Raw genomic sequence first — 23,382 nt, 5'->3', positions numbered from 1 at the left:
ATAGCCTCTCAAGGCTATCAGCATAGGTAAAACAAAACTATCCTTTAAACTTTACAATAATATTTATAAAAAAAAACATAACAATTACTTAAAAATACTTTTACGTTTTGATCTTGCATTTTTTGTTGTAATTACATTACATTACGACGTTTAGAGTAATTATTTACAGTTTTCCTGTTAACGGACAACTTTTGTTATTAATCGACAAATTAATATTGCGCTAACTACCGTCTATAATACTTATACATAATTCTTGGTTTATTTATCGACAGGTTTGAGCCCCTCTTTTTACCCCACCTTTCTAGAGGTAGTGTTAACAAATTCTTACAAGTTGAGCCTGTGAGCTCACCTACCCGTCCGAGCCTAGCTCGAATTGCCCATTAGGCTAACAGCTAATAGGTAGGAAAAAAACTACCGTTTTAAATGTGGGTAGCATTGGCCGTGTCGCAAACGCTCTACCAATCTGGTTCTTACTTCTGCTAGCAGTTCAAATTGAAACTTCAGGCTTGCGTCTCAAAGACGAAGTTGTACTCATGTTGTGCTGCCCAAGAACTCTGGTAAACTCTTAATATGTAGGCCGTGAGTTTCTTCGCCGATCTAAATTCATTTGACACCAAAAAAAATCCTAACATAGACAGTTATAAGGATAATAACAACAATTCCTGTTTATCTTGATAATATAATGCCATATTTAAATTTCTTTTGGTTGATCTTTTTTTTACGTTCAGTCCCATCATCAGTGTAATGGGTATAGAAGTATACAATGGGCACAAGAATAAGAATACCTATGACAATGAACCCAACACTGAAATGAGTTCAGCGACGGTGCGTTATTATAATATTATAGCCCACCGAGTTTCTCGCCGGATCTTCTCAGTGGGTCGCGTTTCCGATCCGGTGGTAGATTCTGCGAAGCACTGCTCTTGCTAGGGTCAGTGTTAGCAACTCTCCGGTTTGAGCCCCGTGAGCTCACCTACACACGTTAGGGTGAAGCTGAAATAGCCTCTCAAGGCTATCAGCATAGGTAGGAATAAAAAAAAAAAAAAAAAATATTTTTTATACATTGTTATACGCATGGCGTGAGGCGAATATCGAGGAATTTCGATAATCTCACCAGAAATCTAAATAACTAAAACATAAAATCGAATTGATTTAGATATCTGTGGTCCGCTTTTTGCCGCCAAATATCTATGAGTTCTATGACATAAACACAACGAATCTATCTATTTTATAGTACACAATAACAAACTACAAAGCGTTACTATGAAAGACGAAATAATAATTATGCAAAATAAATCGTAAAGGCAAAAACAGAAAATAAAACAAGCGGTTCGTAAAATGAAAATCTTTAATGAAATAAAAATAAAAATAAAAAAAATAAACGCACACACACAAATTTCATTTTGTATCTAATTGAATAAATAAAAATTAACAAATGAGAGCTTAAAACAAAACAAAATAAAACAAAAAACTAAGGAACTAAAGTTGATAATAATGTAACAATGTAAGTATGGTAAGTTCTTCAAACGACTTATCCGTCGGGAAAGACTAGATTGGAACGTCTCACTTTTTACTTCTTAAATTACTAAATAAAAATGCTTTTATATTATACAAAAACAACATACAATGAGTCGACTACTATTCGAAAGAAAAAAAAGCTACAGAATTAACTACATTTTTCGTAAATAATAACCTTGATTCAGTTGGAATTCTTGATAACGTTGCACAGAAATGTTCGTTCACGGCACAAACAAAAGTTTAAATTATTACGTGTTTTCTTTACACGAGCGTCCCTGATGGTCGATAATTTTATTAAATTTTCAACTAATTATGTACTTAATATTTAACTATAAAATGTCTAGTTAGTTATCAATCGCTCAGTCGAAGTCTCGCTCCGATTACAAATGAAAGTACTATAAAAAATCCAAATAAAATAATCTTAGTAACGGCCAAATGTTTTAATCATCTTTACAATTTAACCAATGTAAATATAAATAAATGTTTTTAAAAAAAAAAAAAACTTTGTTTTTGGTTCGAAACAAACTAGATTCGAAATTTTAATAGTTTTAATTTTTACGATAAGACGACTTTAGAATATTAATAATTTTGTTATTGCTATTTAAAATTTGTATTTTAATAAAATATTATTATATGTTAATCACAAGGGCACGAGGAACGTGTATTAAGGTCGCGCGGCCCGGCCGGCCGGCGCGACTCCAGACGGACGACTGAGACGCGGCTGTGGCCCGCCGCACCGCCAGCCACCCCTAGCAATGCTCGCCCTCCCCACCCGCCGCCCATCGCGGTCTCACCCCGCCCGCCCCGGGGCCGACTTCGTTACGAGCCACTTGTAATCGCCGCGCGATTTTTCCGCCTAAGACAAATTAGGCGGGCCCTAGCCGCACGCATTCGGCTTCATCTTACGTTTGGGCGGTTTCTAAAAGAACAAGACGTTTAGTTAACGCCTTACTCTATCCCAGAACATGTACTTGCCAAAACCGAACAGAATACGTTCGATAATCAATTACATCGTATGATATTTGCTTAGCTTAAGGATGATAAAAACTGACTGGCTTTAAAAACGAATTAAAAACGCACTATCCAAAATCAATGTCACATAAAATAAAAGCAAGTTAAACAACATTACGGTCACCGATGTTTTATTTTTAAATGCCGTTTAATTTTTACTTTCGTTTTCGTCCGTGTCGAGGCCGGGTTAATTGTAAATAAAATTCGATGATTCGCAAAAAATATCTGGTAATCGACAGCGACAATACGAATAAGGGCCGCGCTCAGTGGGCGCCGGTTTAACGCAAATGAAAATCCTCATAATGATAATGTATTTTTTTTTGTGAACATTCCACGCATGAAACGGGCTTAGACAGCTTTAGACATCTTTTATAATAGACATAATAGTCTAGTCTAATATAATAGTCTGAATAGATTTTGTAACGCTAGCGTGCAAGGTACAGTGAATTTATTCAACCGGAATGAACAAATACTTTATATTATTATATGAACTATTCGTTACGAGGGATTATGTTTTAAAATGAAGATTCACTCACTATTTATTACTTGAAACTTAAAAAAAAATCACTTTACTGATTCGATAATATCATGTGATATGATAGCTTAAATTATTTTTTCTGTATTATCGGACAAACAAAACTACACATCATATCTATTAGCATTTATTATTTAAAAAAAAAACCGGTTTTTACTGCTAATATTACGTAAACTGCCACCGCGAATTTTAAAAGATAATTTTAGTCTTATGATCTTTTTATCGTTCTGAAATTCTAATGATACCTTACTTGTATTTGTATAATCATTGAATTTAAGTAGAATTTTTTGTTTATTGTTTTTAGTAAAAATGTTTTTTTCAGCTTTTCGAATACGGTTAAAGCAAATTAATTTTTATTCCGGTGTTATTAAAGCAGAAATTGATGATGAAATTCAGATTTTTCGCTCCGATAAATTGTAAACAGAAGCGCGCGGTCCGAGAATGATTTAATATTATGATTCTTTTATCAGAGAGCGGGCCATCTGCTGTGGCGCGCATCGGGGTTCGATGACCTTCCATTTAATTCGATCATCGAATTTTTCACTTTTCGGTCAAAATATGTTTGGGCCGAGAATTTCAGATTAATTCAAGACAATTTTTCGTTTGTGTTTTTTTATAAAAAAAACGGATTTTTATTTCAGATAAACTATATTCATTTTTGTAATTAATAATTTAAATGACTTCTGATAAACCTAGGACGTTACTAAGAATTATTTAATTTGTTTAATAGACTATCACTCACAATAATTTTACATCACATTGACTACGTTTTTACCTGATTTTCGTAATAAAATTAAATCTTCTGGAGTATGTACCGATGAACTTTTCACTGTTTTATAAATGCTACGTGCAATTTACTCGAGCACAATTGCATCAAACATACCGAGAGTTCAAAAATTTCCAAAACGACGACTATTTAATATTTATACAAGTTTTGCTTAATTAAAATTATAACAATCCCGTCGAGTTAAGTTCTTCACAACTACGATTTTCAACACTTTTCAAAGATAATAAATACGTTCGAAGTTAGCTAATTATTATCGTCCACTAATTAACAGAAGCTACGTCAAAGAAATACAAAAATATTCGCGACGAAGGAACTTAATACCACTTATAAACTATGCAGCGAAACGAGCCGAATATTTACATTGGAGAAAAAAAATCGAGGTCATTCGGAGGTTACGGGCAACGCAGCCGGACGGCTCGGGCCGAGACGGGATGTGGCCCGACGCGCGACGGCCCGACTGTCCTTCGGCTTCCCGCACACCCGCACCCGCTCTCGGGACTCCCGAGCGAACACTACCGAAAACCACGTGCGCGCATCCACGACAGAGACAGCACGCTACGTGAAAACGCAACAAGAAAGGGACGCCCCTATTCTTTTTTCAATTTACTATATTTGCTGATTTTTATTATTTTTTCGCATTTCGATATTTTATTTTTTAGTTGATGCGCTTCGCAACTCACCTGTTGTGCTTGACCCGATTCAATCCGCCGATCATGTGATCGACAGATCTGTGTACTTTTTGACACATATATTTAATTCGGCATTCTTTACAAATTCTCCTGCTTTTAATTTCTAACATAAAATTAATAAGTTGCTGAACTAAAAAGAGATAAAAAAAATAATCTCGTGATCAACAACAAATCCTCCAACGAATACAAAAAGTCTTTAAGAAATACTTTCATTATGAACTGTACCTACGTATTGTTTTTGCGTAGTAGTTTTTATTTTGATAAATTTAGCAGTTTTTCTAATATTATTATGTTGATTGAAATTCAAAAAACTTATTAGATTTTTCAATGAAATAAATTGGGATAGACAACAATTTTTCGAAGGTGCTGCTCGAAGTGTCGAATAGCGGAACTAATGAGCGTCTACGAAAATTAGACTCGTAACTAGCGACACGTAGATATCCGCGGCTACAATGTGAACTATTCGCCAAATGGTTCATTTCTAACACGTGCGGCTTATTTTTTTACTCTTTTTTTTAATTGTGAAAGTGCAACGTTCACTTCAGCCGGCATTCAACGGCCATTTTCATAGGGCTTCTTTTTCATTTCATTGCTTCTTTTTTTCAGACGTTTTGTTGAGTGATCTCATCACCATTTTTGTGTACTCGGCTAACGCCCGTAAATTGCGCTTCTGAATATTTTATATTCTGTGATTGTTTCCTAATGTTATTACTTCGTAGATATTTTTGTTTCGAAAATAAGTTATTAAAAATCTCATTACTGTGTTTACGAACTAATTACGATAGATGGCGTTAGTAGGATCGCAAAACATAACATCCGATTGTGTTTAATTACTTTTCCAACATTTTTATTTGTATTTAAAATTGCGACAATAATCGAGAATGAAGTTTAGGTTCGTACAATGTTATAAGAACCGTCGTACCATCAGAGTGTCAGTTTAATCTGGAGCTCGTAAACTTCTGTCAATGACTTAAGCCAAATAAAGTGTGTTAACGTGAGATTTACCTCGGGAGACTGGCTTCTGTTAGTTAATGTCTTTGTATTCGATGCTTAAAATCAAAATCTTAAATGGAGTGAAGAAAAAAATTACGTAGTCATAGTTTACATGAACTAACTGTAATGTATATATAAACAGTTTATTAGATTTTGACATCAGAGACATTACGTCGGATCTGTTTTTTGCTTAAAACGCTATTATACGAATCCGAATGTAGATTTATTTATCGTTTTCTTAGGGTTTCTTTTAAATTATGATTCTTAGTTGATCCTATCTCAAATAGAGTCGCCTACAATAATTTGTTGGATTTAATAATTATGCTTATTGGAACGAAGTTCCTTACGGCAGGCTTGCAGGAGATAGGGATTTTGCTGCGCGACCGAACTGAAAAAAATGTGATTGTAAAAACCGTAAGAAAAAGTTCGTGGAATAAGGCTTTGTTTTCCGCACAGCGATATTTCACCGCGCGATTTTTTTCTCGTAATTCTTTTTTTCTTATTTTTTTTTATGGAACTACGACACCACACATATTTTTTATTTTTCGCAGAAACTTTTCCTAGGTTTCTTTCCGACAGCATCGACTTCGAAGTCAACGAAGAGAGTGAACCGAAGACTTGTATAAGTGTATCGTAAACTTCGCCCCCCTATAATTCCAGCGATGAAGTACCTCGTAAAACGTCATTCTTTTCTAACTAGAGATTGAGAATAGCGTATAAACCGTTATTTGTTTACGTAAGCTGTTCCGAGGTTTATATGTTAACCAGTTTACCTGACACACGTCGCCATACCTACGTAGACACGTCTTGAATATGATTTTTTTTTTACAGCTGGCAACAATCTCGACATTTAAGATGTATATTTTTATTTAAAAAAATGACATTTTATTGTACCGAATTGTGAATCTAAGCATTTTCGAATTCGATTGCACACACAGGATAAAAAACCATAAACATCGGTCCAGTCGTTTAGGAGGAGTTATCTATATATATATAAATGAATTGCTGTTCGTTAGTCTCGCTAAAACTCGAGAACGGCTGGACCGATTTGGCTAATTTTAGACTTGAATTATTTGTGGAAGTCCAGAGAAGGTTTAAAAGGTAGATAAATATGAAAATGCTGGGAATTGAATAAAAAAAACAATTGTTTTCCCTTTGATGTGTCCCCCGTCGGACGGATTCCTTTTGTTTGTTTTATGTTTATTTTACACCAAAGTTCAGGTCTTTTATTTATCGATTTAGGCACTACGAAGTCTGCCGGGTCAGCTAGTTAGGTATAAAGATGACGCGGTTTTACAGCCCACTGAGTTTTTCGCCAGATGTTCTCGCGGGTGCGTGTGTGGGTCGCGATTCCGATCCGGTAGTAGATTCAGCGAAGCACTGCCCTTGTTAGGGCTAGTGTTAGCGAATTATCTCAGGACGTAGTCCGTCAGCTCATCTCTCGTCCGCGAGAAGCTGGAATAGCCCTTTTAGGCTGTTTTTTAACTACCTAAGCTGATAGCCTTGAGAGGCTATTTCAGTTTGTAGGTGAGCTCGCGGGGCTCAAACCGGAGAGTTGCTAACACTGACCCTAGCAAGAGCAGTACTTCGCAGAATCTACCACCGGATCGGAAACGCGACCCACTGAGAAGATCCGGCGGGAAACTCAATGAGCTGTGTCTATGGGTTAGTTCGCTCGTCGAGCCCTTCGTCGCAAGCGACGGGTTCGACGAGGACGGTGACCGGTGCTTGTGGTGCCTAAAAGCACCGTTAATGGATCAGGAGGATCCGTAATGACGTGCTTTGGGCGACGTCGACGGTTTACCATTTGGTCTACTGGGTCGGGTATGTAGTTTCCAGCGGCTACGATGAGAGGGTTCTCATGTCGTGCCGCCTTCTCAAAATGGCGCAGGACGAACAGCAATTCATTTATATATATAGATATTGTTTTAAGTAGCTTAGGTACTGAGTAGTTTAGTCTTCGGTAGCTGTAAAGTTATCGTTAAAAATATTTCTGGTACAATCGACATTAACTTTACACACGATGACGCGTTCTTTATATTATGGTGTCGGGTAGAATGAAGACTGCGGGTAGTATGATATAAGTATACAAACCTGTCTACCCTTTATCTAGTTCGATTTTTGCTGTTACCCAACAAGTTCTAATTGTAGATAGGTACGATAGTTAAAAACAATTCGATATTAGCTTCATTTGAAGAAAGGTTTCAAAATCAAATCCTATTTATACAATTAAGTAAAAACAAAATAGTTACAAAAATGTCTGTGAATCGATATTCTATTCTATTGGTTAACTTATGAGTTGTCGATAAAAATCTTATATATCTCTCGTTTTTTTATTAAAGTTAGACGTTTGACGTTTGATTGACGTTTGACATAATATTAATGTTTCGAATACTTCTCAATTTTCATGGTCACTAATGCATGTATAGGGTTTAATAAACGAATTCATCTACATTTGAATACAGTGTTAACTATTTGCTAGAAAAATCTATCTAGTCTATTTTGCTAAAAAAATTATATGAAGGAAAGAGAAGTATGTGAAAAAAATAAAAGCGAGACAAACTATAAAATTACAAAAACGCTAATAACAAAAAAGAATAAAAAACACGTGTGGCACTCGAGGACTGTCGCGGTAAAGCTATTGTTAGCATCTTTTACAAAGTTATGCAATTATAATTAGACAATAATAATTTAATATTAAAATAATAATAAAATAAGATCACGCTATAGGTATTTATAAACATTAGCAATAGCAAAACATTAACTGTCCCCTTCACATTCATAAGCTAGACCGCGCGAGAGAGAGATGGGCAGACTTTTAATGATGCGCATGCAGTGCGTCGTCACGCAGCGCGCTTATTCACAACAAGCGCAACGTGTGAATGTGTTGACGCGAGCTACATGTTAGGCGGAGTGTTAGGTTTCATTTTCGTTACGGAATTTCTTGATTCGGTCGCCGCGCTCAAAGCCTGCGATAAAAGCTATGCAATTGTAGAACTCCACTTCCAACAGTCAGGAAATAATACACAGATTGCAGTAGTTTACTTAATTCTGTATTGCTTTATTTGTAACTCCACTTTTACAATCTTTAGACATCTGCTCACTAACGAATACACTGATTTCTGTCCCGTTTTTCAGACTACCGCCTTTTTTATTATCTCACGACCCCACTACTGGCATTGCTACCACCAACAATGTTGCTATTTGGCAATCCGAAAATTGCCTTAACTTTAACATGATAAATTTTATTTTAATTATTTTACAACAAACCTTACACAATAGCTTAAAAAAATTTTTTTTCTTCAAAACGCCACTACCGTAATAAAAGTGTATATGTAATACATAAATAAATTTGAATATTCAGACGCCAGCGATTATGTTCGAATTTTGATCATTAAACGGACAGCAATGCAAATCCCACAATTCACAGCAAAACATGCTCGTATTTCAAGAGGTGTTAATTCATTCGATCAATGCTGATATAAAACTGATACCCACCGGCTATTCACACACTGGAATGGCGCGTAACGTAACGTAAGACTCCTTTTTTATTGGCACACCTTTAACGTTTTCGTATTACTTTGAATAAAGTTTTTATTGTTGCTTGTACCTTCGCTCAGACGACCGTGAACCGTGTGCTCTGGAGGTTAAGACACAAGTCCGTTTGCTGACCCGCATACGTCAAAATAAAAACTTTTTGATCTGTTAACCGTTAAAAGTCTTATGGCGTTGTTTTATTTAAGGGAATACAGTACGTATTCCGTTATGTTAGAGTAGGTTATCGTGGTTGTTTTTAAATGAATGTGTAATTGTGTCTTAAACAGCGGGATTTTGAAGTAACGATTTTGTTTCAAAATATCGTCCTATTCGATGTGATTGTCCTTCCGTAATGTTTGGGATGAATCCAAAGGACGTTTACGATACATTCATGTTCTTTCGTAAATTAAACTTTTTTTATGTCTTCGCCCCAAACCATAACTTGACACGTAAAATTGTGGTTATTAAAGCAGGTAGGTATAGTTGTATTTTTTTTCTGTCTATTATTAGAACAATTAGGTATGTTCGGATTATCGATAATGACAACCAAACAGTTCACTTGGAAGCTCTGGATCTGCATAGAGTAGGGTGAGGTAGTTATCCGAGGTACCTAAATCGATTTGATTCACTAAAATCGATTTTTCTATTGCCTTACTCGCAACCGGAGCAAAGTTCCTCACTAGTCCCGGCGCTAGTCCACAGTTCGGTTCCGGAGATTTTTCATATAACGACTATTCATGCGGCCTGATCCAAGACAATTACGACTCAGATCACTAATGTGCTTTACTATTGTAGATTAATAAAACATACCTACTGTAGATTACTACACTAGTTCACTCACAGCCTAGTGTTATTTTTGGAATTTTCTCAGGCAACACATCCCTAATACGTGTTCACTGAAGAGATATAAGTTCTAAGGTCTCAAGTAAGTTACAACGGCTGCCCCACCCTTCAAACCGAAACGCATTATTGCTTCACGGCAGAAATAGGCAGGGTGGTGGTACCCACCCGCGTGGACTCACAAGAGGTCCTACCACCAGTAATTACGCAAATTATAATTTTGCGGGTTTCATTTTTATTACACGATGTTATTCCTTCACCGTGGAAATCAATCGTGAACATTTGTTGAGTACGTATTACATTAGAAAAATTGGTACCCGCCTGAGATTCGAACACCGTTGCATCGCTCAACACGAATGCACCGGACGTCTTATCTGTATGGCCACGACGACTTAAAGCCGCATCACGTACTGGAAGTGCAATTTAAAAAAAAAATCGCCTCATTTATGAACATTACGTAATTATTGGTGTTATTGTGAACCTTTCCGAAGCGGATACGCTTTTCTCTATCAAGGATGGGAGAATCATTACAAAACATAACTAAACGTACAGTCGAGTACACAACTGAAAGTTAGAATTCTACGGTTACATATACGCTAACGTTCAACGCAGAAACCAAATGAAAGCGTAAATCAGCAATTAAGTATTAATTAAGTAAGACGCGTCTTCGAATGCTTTCTGTAATATAAAACTGAGACTTACCACACAGGTCTGAAAGGTGGCGGTATTTACGCTGCTCATAGGGTCCGATTACATCAATGTCGCGCCGCCTTCTGATATTTGTCCTCGAATCTCAACGTTGATGGTCGGATTAGTTTTGATTTCTATTAACATATTATTATATAGTAACTAGCTGACCCGGCAGACTTCGTAGTGCCTCAATCGATAAATAAAAGACCTAAACTTTTGTATAAAGAAACTTAAAATAAACAAAAGGAATCCGTCCGACATAGGACACATCAAAGGATAAACAAAATTGTCTTTTTTTATTTAATTCCGAGCATTTTTATATTTATTACCTTTTAAACCTTCTCTGGACTTCCACAAATAATTCTAGACCAAAATTAGCCAAATTGGTCCAGCCGTTCTCGAGTTTTAGCGAGACTAACGAATAGCAATTCATTTTTATATATAGAGATGAAAGGAACAATGTATGCCAAGGCCCTACTTCACACGAGGTCATCGACCCCGCTCGTCAGCTGTTTAGCTATGAGTATTTTCTCGTAGCTAAACAGATGGAAATTTGATCAATTTGGTTTTTTCAATGTGCTTCGTGTTTATACGATATATGATTTGCTTACACCCTTTATTTAAGTTATCTGCTTTGGTGAAAAAACAAAAGAACTAAACTTTAGGATATTTTTCTGAACACGTATACCTAGTGTATACCTAGTATACCTAGTACCTACCTATACCTACACTTCGAATATTAAATGTTTTGAAAATGTAACGAATCGGCCTGCAAGCGAACCTTAAATCAACGATACGATCCAATTCGTATCTTTATACCCAAACTCTCAGACACAACCCATTGAGTTTCTCGCCGGATCTTCTCAGTGGGTCGCGTTTCCAATCCGATGGTAGATTCTGCGAAGCACGACTCTTGCTAGGGTTCGTGTTAGCATCGTCGTCAGGTTTGAGCTCCGTGAGCTCACCTACTAGTTGCGGTTACGCTGGAATAACCGCTCCAGGCTACCAGCTTAGGTAGGAAAAAAAAAAAATACCCAATGTACTTTCGCAACAGAATTTCATTGCTAGTGGCCAGACGTAGATACGACTCCTACGATTATTTTGTATGGTCGCTCTCAACAAAGCGACAAATGACAATTCGAAGGAAATCCTCCATATTGATGATGATGAAACTCATTCCAACATGTCGCCGGCCCCATAGACTCAAACCAGTGAGTTTCTCGCCAGATCTTCTCAGTGGGTCGCGTTTCCGATCCGTAGATTCAGCGAAGCACTGGTCTTGCTAGGGCTAGTGTTAGCAAGTCCTCTCAGAGTGAACCCGTGAGCTCATCCACCAGTAACACGTAGTTGGAATAGCCCTGAGTTTGCTGACGTCCTTGAACGACGATAACCACTCACCATCAGTAGCGTTCTAGGTCTGCCTAAAAAGGCAATATTAAAAACTACTTTTTTTTAAATCTTTATTTAAGGAGATTATTCACCTAGTGAATATGTCACTCCATTGTTCAACAAAAGATAGTAACAAAAAATTATATAAAAAAATAAAGAAAACTGTTATCGTCTCTGAAGGCCCATCAACACTATTTTATAAAGTGACTTAGCCATTTCGGATTCCGGAAAGGCTAATACGCAATTTACACCTCCAACTTGTTGAAAATCTGTATGTTTTGCGAAGAATTGTTGCCTCAAATCATCATTCCGCGCACACTCCATCATAATGTGAAAAGCATCTTCCACTACATCACAAACTGAACATTTGGGATCAGGAGCCTTCCCCATTAAATGAGCAAATTTATTAAGTGGGATGTGCCCGGAACGAAGTCTGAAAACAGTCACTAAATGTGGGTATTAGAAAAAAAAAACTTGTCAAAACAATATTATGAGAGAAAAGTTTAAATTTCGTATGCGGATTAAGTTAAAGAATGTCGTCGGGGTATTAATTGAATCCCACAAAGACGTTTAGGACGATGTAAATCACGTTTCGGACCGCAGCCGTGTACATTAGCAGCGGCTGCGGGCGCCGGGCATCGTCCGATACGTTATTTATCGTCTACTTTCAATTCGGCAAACATGTAATCCGCGCTCGTAAATCTTAACGACAGCTTAACAGTTTCTTGTGGTACTCGTGTTTAATACGATTGACTCAATCTGATCGTTAGTAATACGATTTGAATTCGGATAATTTTGTTTCGTCGTACTTCAGGAGCAATGTAATGTAAACTTGTAATACCTACTTTTATTTATTTATTGCTTAGATGTGTGGACGAGCTCACACCTGGTGTGAAATGGTTACTGGAGCTCAGAGACATCTACAATATAAATGCGCCACCCACCTTGAGATATAAGTTCTAAGGTCTCAGTATAGTTACAACAGCTGCCCCACCCTTCAAACCGAAACGCATTACTGCTTCACGGCAGAAATAGGCAGAGCGGTGGTACCTACCCGTGCGGACTCACAAGAGGTCCTACCACCAAAATCAAACCCGCAAATTATAATTTTGCGGGTTTGATTTTTATTGTACAATGTTATTCCTTCACCGTGGAAGTCAATCGTGAACATTTGTTAAGTACGTATTTCATTAGAAAAATTGGTACCCGCCTGCAGGATTCGAACACCGGTGCATCGCTCAACACGAATGCACCGGACGTCTTATCCTTTAGGCCACGACGACTTACTTGAAAATACTTTGTTTTTTTGTTTGTAAAATAAATAAATATTGGTATACTGGAATGAATGACCGATCGGTCTGATGCTGGTGGGTTCGTCGCTCCGCAGGTGCCGGTGGAAGATCAGCGCCGCAGGACTGATTGAGTGGCTATTTATTTTTTCCTACCTCTTCTAGTAACCTCAATGGGTTATTTGAAATTCACCGAACTAGTAGGTGAGCTCACGAGGATCAAACCTGACGTTATTGCTAATACGAAACCAAGCAAGAGCCGTGCTTCGCAGAATCTACCACCGGATCAGAAGCGCGACCCACTGCGAAGATCCGGCGAGAAACTCAGTGGGCTGTGTCTGTGGGTTAATTTACTCACCGAGCCCTTCGTTGCAAGCGACGGGTTAGACGAGAACGATGACCGGTACCTAAAAGCACCGTTAGTGGATCGGGAGGATCCGAATTTATTTTTATTTCTTAGATGGGTGGACGACCTTACAGCCCACCTGGTGCTAAGTGGTTAGTGGAGCCCATAGTTATCTACAACGTAAATGCGCCACCCACCTTGAGATATAAGTTCTAAGGTTTCAGTATAGTTACAACGGCTGCCCCACCCTTCAAACCGAAACGAATTACTGCTTCACGGCAGAAACAGGCGGGGTGGTGGTAACTACCCGTGCGGACTCACAAGAGGTCCTACCACCAGTAAACGTATGACGTGTTTTGGGTGACGTCGACAGTTTACCATTACGCAGGATACGCGGGAACGTTGAGTCGCTGCTTTGCTTTGCTTTTTATTTTTCACTGTTAATTCTTGATGTCGATTCTTGGAATAAATCTTTGTTACTTAATCAGAATAAAAACTCAAGAATATATCTAGCTTACTACAAATTTGCATACAAAAGAAGCAATGAAAATGAAATTGTTTTCGGGTACACACTCGACGCATACTTGTTGTACCCGCAAAAAGAAAGAGACACAAAACGCTTAAAATAAAATAAAAAATGTACTGAGGATAATAATAATGCAAAAGAAAGAAAAAAAAACCGTTACCATCTGTCGCATCCCAAACAGAAGCGGCCTTGACACGTTATTACATTACCGCACGCAATGTCAAGGACACAGTGCATTGGCGATCGGTAAATCAATAACTCATTACTTTTATTTCGTTTAAAGTTTTAAAATATTATCGTGTTTTTTGGGCTGCCGATTCACAATGCACCAATTACGTATCGCGCGCGCGCTCAAACGGTCGGACGGTCAATTATGACGTCACCCTACTCGCGTCGTATATCCGAGATCGTGACGTAATTTTGTTGATTGAATATACATGCTACAGCAATGATATTTTATATGTAAAAAGAAGCAGATATGTTTCAAGCGCACGTCAAGTGAAGACTCGAAAACAGGCCAATTGGGACGTTTCGTCTTTAGTCGCGTCTAAAGAAATGCAATAATAATATAACAAGTGCAATCGTTCCAATTATAGCTATCTTTTTTACTCACACGCTTATCCCATCTTTTGTACTTTTCATTAATGCTATTTGTCAACATGTGTGTGCACTATATCGGTAGGTATGTAGATATATATGGCGCGATCAGATTTGAAGGGTCAGTTACTATGAAGATAACATATCTGTTGTATAAAAATTGTGCTACAGTAATAAACGAAGAAGGCTATCAATTTAGTACATCGCAAAACTTAAATCTATGTCTAGGGATAATTTATACAGCAGTGGTGTTAATTTATCCGCGTGCGCTTATTAAGAGTTCAAACACTACTGATTACGCAAAATTTATAATTTTTGCCCATTAAATTTTTTATTGCGCCTCGTTCGTGTGAGCTTAATACGTGTTTTATTACAAAAATTGTACCTGCCTGCGGGATTCGAACATCGGCACAGTCGCTTCACGCGATACGTGTACACCAGCCGTCTTATCGTTTAGGCCACGACGACTTCTTACATTTAGAAATAAGTGTAAGAGAAATACTTAGTTACGTATAAGTACGTTGCGTATAGTTAGGTATTAATTAAACTTGTCCATACTTCTCTGTGACTATTGATCTCATACGTCGACTTGATAGAACTCATAGAACTATCAGCGCGCCACCTGTCGTGCATTGATGGAACTATAACATCAACGAAATCTCGTAAACATTAGGGTATGGTACGTGATAAATTAAATGACGTAGATTATTTATTTCGATGGCGACAGGTTTATTATCAGGAAAAATCACACAGATAACACATTTCAATACGAATTGAACGGTCGGTAAAAAAAATATTAAAATATTTACATTCAAAAGTTTATTCGTTCGTAATTCAATAAAAAATAATAAGTATAATAAAACTAACCTGTTATTTACTAAGTCTTCAATGAAGCCGAGATCCTTAAAAATTAATCCAACTCATATGAACCAGAGACACCTCATCTTCGTATAGCACCTTTTCAGACCATAGCATTTCACTACACAATCACTATATTATTATTGCACTATCTACCATTAAAACTATAAGCGTAGGTTTCCCGATTTAAATAAAGAAAAAAAAAATTGTAATTCGAAATTCAAATGCGAAACAACAAAAGAGTTAACTGTTAAAATAAAGGAATTCGATATTCTTAATATTGTAAATATAATAGGTTTTTTTTTCCAAGAGAGCTCTGTCGAATTTGAATTTAGCGGGTCAAGTCTAAGGGCTGCGCAGCCGGCCCGCTCGTGCGACTGTCGACAAGGAACTCGACGTCTTAAGGGCGAGGGCGAAAAGACGTTACGCCAGACCCTTCGTCCCCTTTGCTTGTTTAGAGCCGGTGATAATAGGGTTTTTTTTTTTTCGTAACCGTCGCCTTATTATTTTGTTTGCTGTTCACACTTAGTTTGTGACGCGTCAAATGTTTTTTGTGCTAAAAATCTAATTTAGAATAGTTTTTCTGCTGGACTATCATTTCAATATTGAAATTTAGTTTTTAATTTTAGAAAAATAGTAATTCTTAATATAAAGCTATTTAATGTGTAAAATGGCTAATTTATATAGGAAATAAAACTTAAGCGTGAACACTTCTTCTTTTCTTCTTCTTTTCGAAGTCGTCGTGGCCTAGAGGATAAGACGTCCGGTGCATTCGTATCGAGCGATGCACTGGTGTTCGAATCTCGCTGGCGGGTACCAATTTTTCTAATGAAATACGTACTCAACAAATGTTCACGATTGACTTCCACGGTGAAGGAATAACATCGTACAATAAAAATCAAACCCGCAAAATTGTAATTTGCGTAATTACTGGTGGTAGGACCTCTTGTGAGTCCGCACGGGTAGGTACCACCGCCCCGCCTATTTCTGCCGTGAAGCAGTAATGCGTTTCGGTTTGAAGGGTGGGGCAGCCGTTGTGACTATACTGAGACCTTAGAACTATATCTCAAGGTGTGTGGCGCATTTACGTTGTAGATGTCTATGGGCTCCAGTAACCACTTAACACCAGGTGGGCTGTGAGCTCGTCTACACATCTAAGCAATAAAAAAAAAAATAAAAAAAAACCTTACGAATTTTGTTAAACATATTATCACATTATTGTTGTAAAATAATGTTCAAAACATTATTGCACTAATACTATTAACTTACTATACAGTAATATACTTAGTATGTTTTAAACTGTTACAAAAACTTTTAAGTAAAACTTAAGTGTCACGCCGAAATGATTTTAATATACAGAGAGTTAAAGTTTAAAAGTAATAATATTTATAACGACAAAAAAAAATTTAAAGGTGCGCGCGCTTTCTTCAAGGATAAGGTTTTGTGAATTCGGCCACAACAAAAACAGGGCTGTATCGAGAAATTTAAATAGTTATAATTATAAATATGATTTGGCCAACAATCTGATATTGCTTTAATTTCTTCGAGATTTCTTGTGTTTTTTTTTTGGGATATAGAACAGGTACAATAAAAACCGATGAGTGGTTTCAATAAAGATGCCAGGGCCGCTACTGCTTGAATCATTTGAAGTTCCAGACGTTGACTTGGATTCTTTGATGTTCCTTGAATGAGAAGAACTCTCGTGCTCCACAATACGTGTCACAGGTATGTGGTAGGATATCTTGTGGGCTTCCACGGGTAGTTACCACCGTGCTACCTATTTTCTCCGCGAAGCAGTAATGCATTCAGATATGAAGGGCGGGACAGCCATTATACAAAAATGATATTTAGACCTGATGTTTTAAGATGTTAGGCAACATTGACGTGATGCGTAAGGACTTTGATCACTTGGCACTAGCAAATTTTATGTTTTACAATTGCATAATTCACACGGAACGGATTAAAATTCATTCTTACTTGAAACATTCACACTATAGTCCTCTTTAGAGAGCGTTTATTTCTCATATAACCTTGATTGATGAACTTCAACGTTCCCTTCGCCCTGACTAATCCTACTTCATAAAACCATCTTAGTTGAGCAGGAAGTGGATAATTAACAAATTGAAATACATGCAACCGTCCTGTAACACGGTAGATACGTTCCTACAAAGTTCTGTGTTGTGTTGAAATCTTGTTGAGACTAGAAGCCAGTACAAACAGAAGAGTAGTTTTTCTGAATGAAACATCTCAACTATGCCTGTATGAACTATTTTACCTATTAAAGATAAGAAATAAGCAGTAAAATTTCCATTGTTCCCATACATTTTGTGTTATGTGTTTAATAAAATTTTGTAAGTAATTTTAAACAAAAGTCTCGTTATCGTGTTGTAGAAATACCGTGTTATAGATGGATATAGGATTTTTTTCTTTTCGTGTTAAAGTGGAACCGTGTTATAAAATACCGCGTTATAGGAGGCTTGTATCACTGTATTGTATTGTATTACCTGTGATTAATTCAAAAAGAATTTACTAAAAATTCTCACCGCAAATTCGTCCCTGCTTCGAGGAAGTAATGCACGGTGACTTATTTTTAACGGTCGTCCTGTCGCTCGCTTCGATCAGGGGTACTAAACATTTCGACATATTCAGCTGTAATTAAAAATAATAATAGAACCAGTTAATTTCTAATAAACTGTCGGGCGATTCATCAGAACTGTGTAAACTATACAATAGTTGTCCAAAAATATCATTAAAATAATAATAATAAATAACAGTTTCTTTCCCAGACTTAAAACTGTTTTGCTGTAGATGCACAGATTCCTTCACCGTCCATCTGGTGGTAAGTGGTAATCTTCTTCTTTTTTCTTCTTTTTCTCCACCTGATCCCACTAGGTGGGGTCGGCACAGCGAATTTGTCTCTTTCATTCTCTTCTATCAGCTGTCATCTCAACACTTACTCCTCTCTCTCTCTCTCTCTCCTATGAATGACGATTCACACACTCCATCCATGTCTTCTTCGGTCGCCCTCTTCCCCCTCTATCTTGCACTACCATTTCCATACATCTCGTAGTTACATGCATTTTCTCTCTACGCATCACATGTCCATACCACGCTAAGCGTGAGTGGTAATAATAATATCATTATAAATTGTCAAAAAACTTTATAACCATGTTGATGTAGATGTTAATGAGGATGCCTGGTTGACAGCTAATGTTTTGCATTCCGACCCGCTAGTCTTTGATGACGAGCGTCTGGCGTATCATTAAAATAAGAATCTTGCATCAGACTACAGATGCTCCCTGCTAGATATTAGGCTCCCGCAAACCTCATCATAAAAGTCCTGCGCCCCCTGCGTCCAGCGACTTTCAACAGGTCATTAGTCTACTTTGTGAGGAGCCTGAAATAGGGGAGATGCTGAGGTTTGGAGGCCGGATTTTGTTATATGTACCATAATCAGCTATCTGTCTTAATCGCCACGCATGACATACGGGCTGGTGTTAGCAGTATGTTTTCATAATACTCTTTTTTTTCGTACCTATGCTGATAGCGTTGAGAGGCTACGTCAGTGTAACCGGGCGAGTAGGTGAGCTCACGGGGCTCAAACCTGACGTTGTTGCTAACATGAACTCTAGCAAGAGCCGTGTTTTGCAGAATCTACCACCGAATCGGAAACGCGACCCACTGAGAAGATCCAGCGAGAAACTCAGTGGGCTTCATAATACTCGGAGAACGCGGCTGCCCGTTCTCTGGAGAATCCCTTTACGACACCCACGGGGGTTGATGGGGAGGCGTCATTCTTCGTTCAAGGCCATTGACACTACTCAGCTGCTCTGCCTGTAACGTATGTCTTGAACTAATTATTGCAAATTCGATTTCACCTTTGAAACTTTACAGCTTTAAAGATACTTGACCAAAAAAAAACTGTTATCCCTTTGAAGTCGTCGTGGTATAAAGGATAAGACGTCCGGTGCATTCGTGTTGAGCGATGCATCGGTCTTCGAATCCCGCAGGCGGGTACAAATTTTTCTAATGAAATACGTACTTAACAATTGTTTACGATTTACTTCCACGGTGAAGAAATAACATCGTGTAGTAAAAATCAAACCCGCAAAATTATAATTTGCGTAATTACTGGTGGTAGGACCTCTTGTGAGTCCGCAGGCCTGTTTCTGCCGTGAAGCAGTAATGCGTTTCGGTTCGAAGGGAGGGGCAGCCGTTGTAACTATACTCGGGACCTTATATCTCAAGGTGGGTGGCGCATTTACGTCGTTTATGTCTATGGTCTCCAGTAACCACTTAACACCAGGTAAGCTGTGAGCTCGTCCACCCATTAAAGCAATAAAAAGAAAACACAAAACGAAATTGATCAAAGAGTCTCCGGTCCATTGTTCGGTGGTTGGTAGAGTCCATAGGCAACACAGTGTAAATGCAATACAGCTTCGCGGCAGAAACAGGCGTGCGATACCACTTACCCTCCTCTAATAATTATGCAACACGAGTCCGCAAATCGAACCTCACGAAAGTAAAACTTTGTGCGTGCTTCTATCGAGCCACACAAACAAACAACGTACTAAAGAAAACAATAATTCATTATATCACACCTGATTAGTGAGTAAACGTACAATCAACGTGTATTGTAAATCATAATGCAAATATAATATGTTTCAAAACACATGATGTTATTCGTTTCATATATGTATTATTATGGAGTTTATATTTATCTTGTACAAACACTCTTAAAAGAAACTGTATACTCTTTAATGAGTACACAGTAATGTATCGATTTGAATTGAATTTAATTAATAGTTGTATTGATATTGAACAGTATTTAAGTGATTTGTGATTTCTTTGTTTATTTTCGTAGGCAGTAATCAAGGAGCTCAAACAAGAAGCTGTATTGAACGTCCGACGCAGAATCTGCAAGGTCACCGCTGACATTGAAACGCGAGGACAATTTATGAAGAGGATTTACAATGATTACTTACACGTACAGACGAGCTCACAACCCACCTGGTGTCAAGTATCTACTGGAGCCTATAGAGATCTACAACGTAAATGCCGCTACCTACCTAGAGATATTTATTTATTTAATTTACTTCAGATTTTGCATCCATATTACACATTAACATTTCATTTATATTAAAATTAAATAAAAATAATAACTACAATCTCGGTCTAAAAAAAGCAATAATAATAATAATAATAAAAACAAAAAATCAAATAATAATAATCACTACATAGTATAAAACAAAGGCGCTTTCTCTGTCCCTATATATGTATCTGTCTGTCCCTATGTATGCTTAAATCTTTAAAACTACGCAACGGATTTCGATGCGGTTTTTTTTAATAGATAGAGTGATTGAAGAGGAAGGTTTATATGTATAATAACATCAATTAAATAGTGGAGAAATCAATAATAAATTACAGTTTCCGAAGCGAAGCGAGGGCGGGTCGCTAGTAATAATAATAAAACAAAAACTCAAAATTAACATCTAAACAACCTTAACCTAAAGGCTGGTTTGGATCCAGAGTGCTCAACAGGCACACGTGTCCAGTGTTGCATTATTGGGCAGTCCAGATCCATCCGTGAGGATCCGTACATATGAACTACATATTTCCTCAATCCTATCGCTTTCTTAATGATATCTAAAGGCGATACGTTCTCATAGACAACCGATTAAGTTTCTTCCTTAAGTACTTACCAAGAACGAAGAAATATAAACCGTTTATAAGAAAACCTGCTCGTTCGAATTTAGGTGCTTACTCTCCCTTAAACAGAATCCTTTGGGACTACAATAATGTTCACGGTAGCGCGGTCTCTGTCAACTAATTTTAAATAAAATACATATATGTTTTTTTCTAAATGTCTCACAACTTACATGAACACTCTGTCGGGGATCATTTCCCAATTAAATATAAATTAATCTTAAGCAATCAATCAAATGTAATCAAATCTTAGTTATATATTTTTTTTATTTTGTTGTTAATGCACTGTCGATTGCACCTATAATTGAGGTGACATCTGCCATTAACTTTTGTCAATTTGCCGACGTTTTGTGTTGATGATCACTTTGTTAGTGCAACTTAATAAATAAATAAATTTCTTCAGAAATTCACAATTCCGATCCGGTGGTAGATTCGGCACTTCTCTTGCTAGAGCTGTTTTTTATAGAAGCTAATAGATACTTTTATTAAATTTCGACGCTATTGACTAATTCGAAATTTAATAAGATGCATAGGTATTTAAATATTTGAATATAATTATTACAATGAGAGGTAAAATAATATATCTTAAGGGGGTTTTGAGTAGAACAGTATATAAATATAATATACAACTTTATATGTAAATGAAAGCAACTAAGATGTCATGTAAATTTAATAAATGGTTAATATAATGTTTTGTAAAATTGTAAATAGCATATAAATGTATTAAAAAAAAATTGTATAATAAATGTAAAAGACAGTGCATTAAATTATATTTAAGTGTTATTAAATTTTTTGAGGCAGATTCTTTAAGGCTTGGATCCGTTCGCTCGCCAACCAAACATGCTGAAGCTAGAATAGCCCCTCAAAGCGACTGGTAGATGGTCAAAAAGGTGATTCACTTAAATGACGTATATATAATTTTTAATTATTAATATATTCCTTTTAATACCGTATAAACTATTATATGTATATATGTATATGTGATTGTGTATATATGTATGTATATACTTCTTTTTTTGTGTGTATGTGTTTGTAAATTAATATATATTTCATTGCACCTACCACTATTCACTCTGCACTACCTTTGGTTGACTGGTAGAGAATGCTTTAGGCATTAAGTCCGCCAATGTAAATTTTACATGAAGTGTAATAAATAAATAAAAATAAAATAATTTTATACCGCCCACGAATGATTGTTGAATTTCGTTGAAATTCGCTGTTAAAATCCACCCAAATGTTTATGACCCCGATCCATTGTACGCACCCTATGGCGTACGTTACGTCTTAAAAATTCATAAAACAATCATCCTACCGAGACGGAGACAGCCAAGGAAAAAAATAACATACTTGTAATATAGTTTAGATATTTTTTTCGTACCTATTCTCAGGTACGCCCAGACGAGTAAGTAGGTGAGCTCACAGGCTCAACCCGAGATAATTTGCTAACACTAGCCCTGGCAAGAGCAGTGCTTCGTGGAATCTACCACCGAATCGGAATCGCGACCCACTGAGAAGATCCGGCGAGAAACTCAGTGGGCTGTGTCTGTGGGTTAATTTACTCGCCGAGCCTTTCGTCGCAAGCCACGACGGGTTCGACGAGAACGATGATTCGGTCGTGGACTTAAGAGCTCCGATTAACTGTGAAAGCTTAAACACGCATTAAGGACCGATGACAGTATATCTTCTTCTATATATGTATATAAAAGAAAGTCGTGTTAGTTACCCTACTTATAACTCAAGAACGGCTGAACTGATTTGGCTGCAAATTGGTGGGGAGGTACCTTATAACCAGGAGAAGGACATAGAATATTTTATCCGTCTTGCATTCGCCATGACCATAAACAAATCACAAGGCCAATCCTTAAAAATTTGTGGTCTGCATCTAGAAAATCTATGTTTTTTCCATGGTCAATTATATGTGGCATGTTCATGGATCGGAAGACCATCTGCGTTATTTGCTCTTGCACCTGATAATAAAACGAAAAATGTCGTCTATCACAAAGTACTTTATTAAAGAGTGCAGTGGAACCCATGCAATAAAACACGTGACCAATAAAGAATCATTAAAATA

At 37.1% G+C, this 23,382-nt stretch overlaps 1 protein-coding gene and 1 long non-coding RNA gene across 4 annotated transcripts in view; one reads left to right on the top strand and one right to left on the bottom strand.

Annotated features, from left to right (window-relative positions):
- The window catches only part of LOC100302610 (prospero), a 164,355-nt gene extending 144,104 nt beyond the window's left edge, over positions 1-20,251 (bottom strand). Inside the window, exons 1-3 of one of the 3 annotated variants that reach the window (XM_062676169.1) lie at positions 20,078-20,251; positions 18,773-19,439; positions 15,615-18,254 (exon numbers count right to left, since the gene is read on the bottom strand). The gene's annotated coding sequence lies outside the window, so the exon portion shown is untranslated. Of the gene's footprint in view, positions 1-15,614; positions 18,255-18,772; positions 19,440-20,077 lie in introns of those variants that run through there. The other 2 variants (XM_062676168.1, XM_062676170.1) reach the window with 2 other exon arrangements.
- Positions 20,071-23,382, top strand: LOC134201422 (uncharacterized). The gene is made up of 2 exons (XR_009976707.1): positions 20,071-20,213; positions 20,470-23,382. It is a non-coding gene; the product is annotated as an uncharacterized LOC134201422 (long non-coding RNA).

This window comes from Bombyx mori, chromosome 25 (assembly GCF_030269925.1).
Source record: "Bombyx mori chromosome 25, ASM3026992v2".
Lineage (NCBI taxonomy): Eukaryota > Metazoa > Arthropoda > Insecta > Lepidoptera > Bombycidae > Bombyx > Bombyx mori.
Note: the sequence above shows the minus strand (reverse complement) of the source record. Positions and strands in the feature narration are given on the sequence as shown.